This window comes from Pelodiscus sinensis, chromosome 9 (assembly GCF_049634645.1).
Source record: "Pelodiscus sinensis isolate JC-2024 chromosome 9, ASM4963464v1, whole genome shotgun sequence".
NCBI lineage: Eukaryota > Metazoa > Chordata > Testudines > Trionychidae > Pelodiscus > Pelodiscus sinensis.
The window spans coordinates 30,177,908-30,184,036 of NC_134719.1; positions in this window are offsets into that span (position 1 = coordinate 30,177,908).

A 6,129-nucleotide genomic window follows, 5' to 3' on the forward strand; every position below is an offset into this window, starting at 1 on the left:
TTTTGCCAAGAGAGCCTAAAACCCTCACCCTATACTCCTTTCCATTTGTAAAGTCTGGTTTGTGGAGAAATTCCTCCCCTTCCCATTCAAACCAATAGCACCATGAAAAACAGTGCTACAATAAGTGTAAAACGTGGTCACAGATCAAGGCTGCTTCTCATTTATGCATGGAGACTTTAGTCTGATCCATGCAGACCTCAGAATTATCCTACAGAACTCACATAGTGAGTCTGCCACAACTTTAGAGTCTATAGCTTAAGGAGCTAATGGAAGACATAACTTAAGGCGAGAGAATGGGAAATATTTATTTAAAAAACAACAACAACAACAGACTTTTTAAGAAAACATCCCACTGATTATGTGTATGTGGGTGGAGAATCACTGTTAAAACAATAGCTTGAGGCTTCTTACAATCAAGTGCTTTGAAATCGACCCATGAAAAGTAATGAGTCATATTATTAACAAGTAAGCATTCCTTTTAAGATCAGTAACACAGAAGATATAAGGTGATGCTGCCTGGAACTAAGTTGTTCTACTACATGGCAGTAAGCCAAAATGCTTAGACCTCTAGTTAAAGCTAGGGTGAAACACAGATGCCAATTTAACACTTCTAGTGAGTAAGAATACAAAATAGAAATTGTCTATGGAAAACACCCAGGACATTCATCACTGAAGCTAGTCTTAGGTGTGACAGGACACAGGGGCTACATTAATAGACAAATCCTTATATCAGCTTCTTCCCAATCCTTGTTAGGATTATATTCATGGGATTCTTACCTACATCACAGCTTTTTCTACCAAAATCCCACTGCAGAATCTTTTGAGGACTAAAATATTTATTTATGCTCACTTGAACATTTCCTTTTTTTCAAGCAAGCCAGGTCCTCAGATCCAATCCTCCCTTGTTATTTTATGAGGAAAGTTATAGGTATCAAAGTATCTAAAATAATTAAAAAGAAAACTGGTTCATGTGTGCCATGGCTATTTAACAGCTGGAGCTTATTTCTGAGAGAGTGGCTGATGGATGTGGTTCTACTGTCAGTGTTGCAAGGAGGCTAAAGCACCAGTATAAGATTAGGGGATCTGACAGTGCATTACAATATTAATACCTAGCTCTTATATAGTACTTTTTGTCTATGGATCTCAACAGTTTTTACAAAGAAGGTCAGTATCCTTAAGCTTCATTATCCTACATCACAGATAGATCAACTGAAGTAGAAAGAGAAGTGACTTGCCTGAGATCACTCAGCAGACCAGTGATAAAAGTATGAGCACTTGGTTGGGATTTGAAATCTGGGTTGCATTCCTGCTGTCACTGATTCCTATGTAAGCTTGGGCGAGTCACCAGAATGTGCCTCAGTTTTCCCACATGTAAAATAGGGATTGACCTTCATTGTAAAGCACTTTCAAATCTATTGATGAAATGTGCTATACCAGACCTATGAATTATTATTACAATCAAAAGATGGACAGTGATACTGTTACTCACAACATTCTGTTACATACACACTCTCAGAGCATGAACCTTTAATCAGTTCCTAGAGCTCTGGAGTAACCCTCTCTTACCCATTCCTGGGGATCAGGCATAACCTTACATTCTAGGGCACCCACCCTTACCTGTTCCTAGGCTTCAGGTGTAATCCTGTTAATTTAAATACCCATCCCTACCCAATTCCTAGATCTTAGGGTAAACTTTCTGCAGGTTAATGGGAAGTTTTATCAAGAAAGAGCTTTATATAGTAATATCCTATTTAATCTCTATTTATTAACATTAACCAAAACAGAATGCACACACTACACATTCAATGCTCACTATTCCTGATGAGAACAGCTTTGTGAACAGGAGCAGCAAACAGGGAGTTTTGAGAGGGAGTTTGGCAGGGGAGTGGGAAGGGGCCAGGGTACACTTGCCATTCTTTATAGTTTAATTTGAAGGTTTTAATCAAAACTTCCTGATTTAACTGGAAACCCTATCAATAACCTAGGTAGCTGTAGGAGAGAATGCAGGTAGAAGTCCAGCAGCAGAGTGGGGGCTATCCTGTTTATTGCACTCAGTGTAGTATGTATGATTACCTGGCCTATGGGCAGGTGGCGTATGTGTGCATTCGGTGCAAGGAGCTCCTGGTACTCAGAGACCATATATGGGCTTTGGAGGCCAGGGTGGCTGAACTGGAGGAGCTGAGGGAGGCAGAGAGGTACATAGATGAGGCTTTCCGGGACACTGTAGAATTGTCCCACCTCCAGTTAGACAGCCCTTGCGCTGTTAAGGAGGATGAAAAGCTCAAGGAAAGGAGAGTAGTCAACGGGAGCAGAGGGAAACCTTCCGATAGTTGGGACCCTCCTTCCAGATGTTGGGGTATCCTCTCGCACTGAGGTTACCTCTCTGGGGGAGGGAACTCCAGTCAGTAGGAAAAGGCAGTTGTTAGTAATGGGAGATTCGATCATTAGAAATGTAAATAGCTGGGTTTGCAATGACCGGGAGAACCGTATGGTGACTTGCCTGCCTGGTGTGAAGGTTGCGGATCTCTCAAGGCATCTAGACAGACTTATGTGTAGTGCTGGGGAGGAGCCAGTGGTTGTGGTACATGTAGGTACCAATTACATGGGGAAGGGTAGCAGAGACGTCCTGGAGGCCAAATTTAGGCTGCTAGGAAAGAAACTGAAATCCAGGACCTCTATGGTGGCATTCTCAGAAATGCTTCCAGTTCCACACGCAGGGACAGGTAGGCAGGCAGAGCTTCAGAATCTCAATGCGTGGCTGAGACGATGGTGTAGGGAGGAGGGATTTAGCTTTATAAGGAACTGGGGAAACTTTTGGGATAGGGGGAGCCTATAAGGGAAGGATGGGCTCCACCTAAACCATAGTTGATCCAGACTGCTGACACTTAACATTAAAAATGTCACAGAGCAGTTTTTAAACTAAGAGATAGGGGAAAGCCGATTGCTGCGGAGGAGCATGTGGATCAGACAGAGACATCTCTTAGAGGAGAGTCTATTGATAGAGATTCTCTAGGTTTTAGTCAGGAGAAGAGGATAGAAAAGGATAAAGTATGGGCCAGATCAAATGAAAAACATTCACATAAAAAGAATCTGACACATCAGAAAACGGCGGACAAATAAACAGTGACAAGTTTTTAAAGTGCTTGTATACAAATGCTAGAAGTCTAAAAAATAAGATGGGTGAACTAGAGTGCCTCGTGTTAAAGGAGGATACTGATATAATAGGCATTACAGAAACCTGGTGGAGTGAGGACAATCAATGGGACACAATCATTCCAGGGTACAAAATATATCGGAAGGACAGAACAGGTCATGCGGGTGGGGGAGTGGCACTATATGTGAAAGAAAATTTAGAATCAAATGAAGTAAAAATCTTAAATGAATCAACATGTTCCATAGAATCGCTATGGATAGTAATTCTCTGCTCTAATAAGAATATAACAGTAGGGATCTATTATCGACCACCTCACCAGGCCAGTAATCGTGACTATGAAATGCTAAGGGAGATTAGAGAGGCTATCAAAATTAAGAACTCAATAATAGTGGGGGATTACAACTATCCCCATAATGACTGGGTACGTCACCTCAGGACGAGATGCAGACATATAATTTCTTGATACCTTAAATGACTGCTTCTTAGAGCAGATGGTACAGGAACCCACAAGGGGAAAGGCATTTCTTAATTAGCCCTGAGTGGCACGCAGGATTTGGTCCAAGAGGTAACTATAACAGGGCCGCTTGGAAATAGTGACCATAATATAATAACATTTAACATTCCTGTGGTGGGAAGAACACCTCAGCAGCCCAACACTGTGGCATTTAATTTCAAAAAGGGGAACTATGCAAAAATGCTGATCTCTTACCGAAGTTGCTATATAGTGTAATGAAGAAAATAACATGAAGACAAAAGCCTCGTTATGCCAGTGCTGCAGACATGCATCTACTGCCAGGGTTCCTCACTTTACACTACAGCTATGGAATTGGTTAAGCTATTTCAGGCAGTAGAGGTCATTACAAGATCCAAATATTAGCCAATCCCTTAGACTTCACCTGTAAGAGTTGAGCAGATTGAATCTTTCCAGTATTAAGAATGAGCTTACTTTGGGTACCGTGGGATATTATCTTCATTAACTGGGATCTGGTAACTAAGGCCAAATTTTCTAACATGGAGATTTTGATCAGCTAGTAAAGGGGGAGAGAGGTATAGCTCAGTGGTTTGAGCATTTGCTTGCTAAACCCAGGGTTATGAGTTCAATCCTTTGGCAAGGCCATTTGGGGCAAAAATTTGTCAGGGATGGTACTTGGTCCTGCTGTAAAGGCAGGGGACTGGACTCAATGACTTTTCAGCTCTAGGAGATAGGCAATCTCCATTTACTTATTTAAACAAGGAGAGGGTGGCCTGAACCTTGTTAACTGAATCACAGTGAACAGAATGGTAAGCCCAAGAAACTGACCCATTTGATTTTTATGGCTAAAGGAAATCCCAGTATCACTCCTCCAATCCAGTTATCTATATACAGTAGACTTCTGATAATCCAGGACCTAGGTGGTGCCAGATTATTGGATATGCCCAAGTACCAGGAGGTACTATAAGGCAGCATACACCCAATCCCCCTCCTGCCCGCCTTATGCTCCGGTCCTGGAGCCACCAGTACAGCCACGCATCTCCCTCCAGGTGCTGGGGCATGTGCGCTGAGTAGCTGGTTTTTCAGGGAACTGGCCAGGACGCCGTGCATAACCCCCTCCCCCCCCCACTGTCACCCAATACCCCTTCTCCCCCAACCTTATGTCTGGGTCCCAGAGCAGCTGCCTGTGCTCAGCAGCCAGTTGCTGGCCCATGCAGGCTGGACGCTATGTGTGCTGGGGCCCGGGAGCAGCACAGCTGACCTGAGCAGTTCCGGGTTCCAGTGGGTGCCGGACAACTGGGAGTTTTACTGTACTTATAACCAAAGCTGAAGTTCCTCACCTAGGTTTAAGGACTCTCCGTAATAATGCAGTCTCTGAGGCATAACACCCTCACTCCAGTGAGCCTATGGTAAGAGGCCATAATAGGTTGCCTGATCATTCAGACACCAACTTCACATTTAACACATTAACTTTTGTTCCACCTTTATAAATGGTGCTCAAAAGGCTAAAAAATGTAATGTTTAACAAGCCCGTGTAATCTCATGAACAAACAGTACCCAGAGTCAGACTAGATCGGTAGTTACATAAGTAATCTACAGCTACATGTGTTTACAAAAGTATTGTGTCAGTTACATTTATGGCAGTCTTTGTTATGGTGTAAAGAGTATCATGCTGCAGCAGATGCCCTCTTTATAAATTAAACATGAAGGTGAAGTTCTGCCTTGAGGGATTATTAAAACTTACCCTTTTGGTGGCAATTTCACTCCTGATGTCTAGTCAAAGTTAGATATTTGCATTCTAATTTCAAATGGCTGCAGCATTACAGAGTTTTTACACTGTCAGAGTGAGTAGCTATACTCCATAAAATGGTCCTGGTAAAATGTTAAAATGGTAGATCATGGCCTCACTCCTAGAGTATGACCTGAATAATTTCTGATTGCATGATTAGGTCCTAGGTACCATTTCTTCTCAGATATGCATAAAGCCTCTGATCCTGTAAGGGAGCAGGGCATATTGCTTAACTAGATTCTACAGAGAGAGCAAGAAAAAGGGCCAGTTTGCTTGCTGCAGAACTCCTGTTTCAAGTTGAGTATACATTTCACTTGAGCTTCTTGTTGCTGTTTTGCACTGAAGTGGATGCATTTGGCAATAATTATTGAGTGGTGAAGTTGAGTCATGACAACTTTTGTATTTAATATGCATGTCAGTTTTGTTCTCTACTTTGAGAAAACACAAATTGACTTAATTATTCAATATTGACAATGTTCCTCTCATCATTTAACCCCATGAGCCACTGCTGCAGGCAATAACATGATGGTATAGATTTCACAACAATTTACTTGAAAAGTGGAATTTGCTGAAGGCAAATGCTGTAAAAGGAGTAGTAACTCTCAATTTATATCACATCAAATCTGAACAGTCTGTCAAGCCTCAACACATTGCTGAAATGCAAACAGTATAGAATTTGTCCATAATTACACTCTGTTAAACAATTAAGCTATA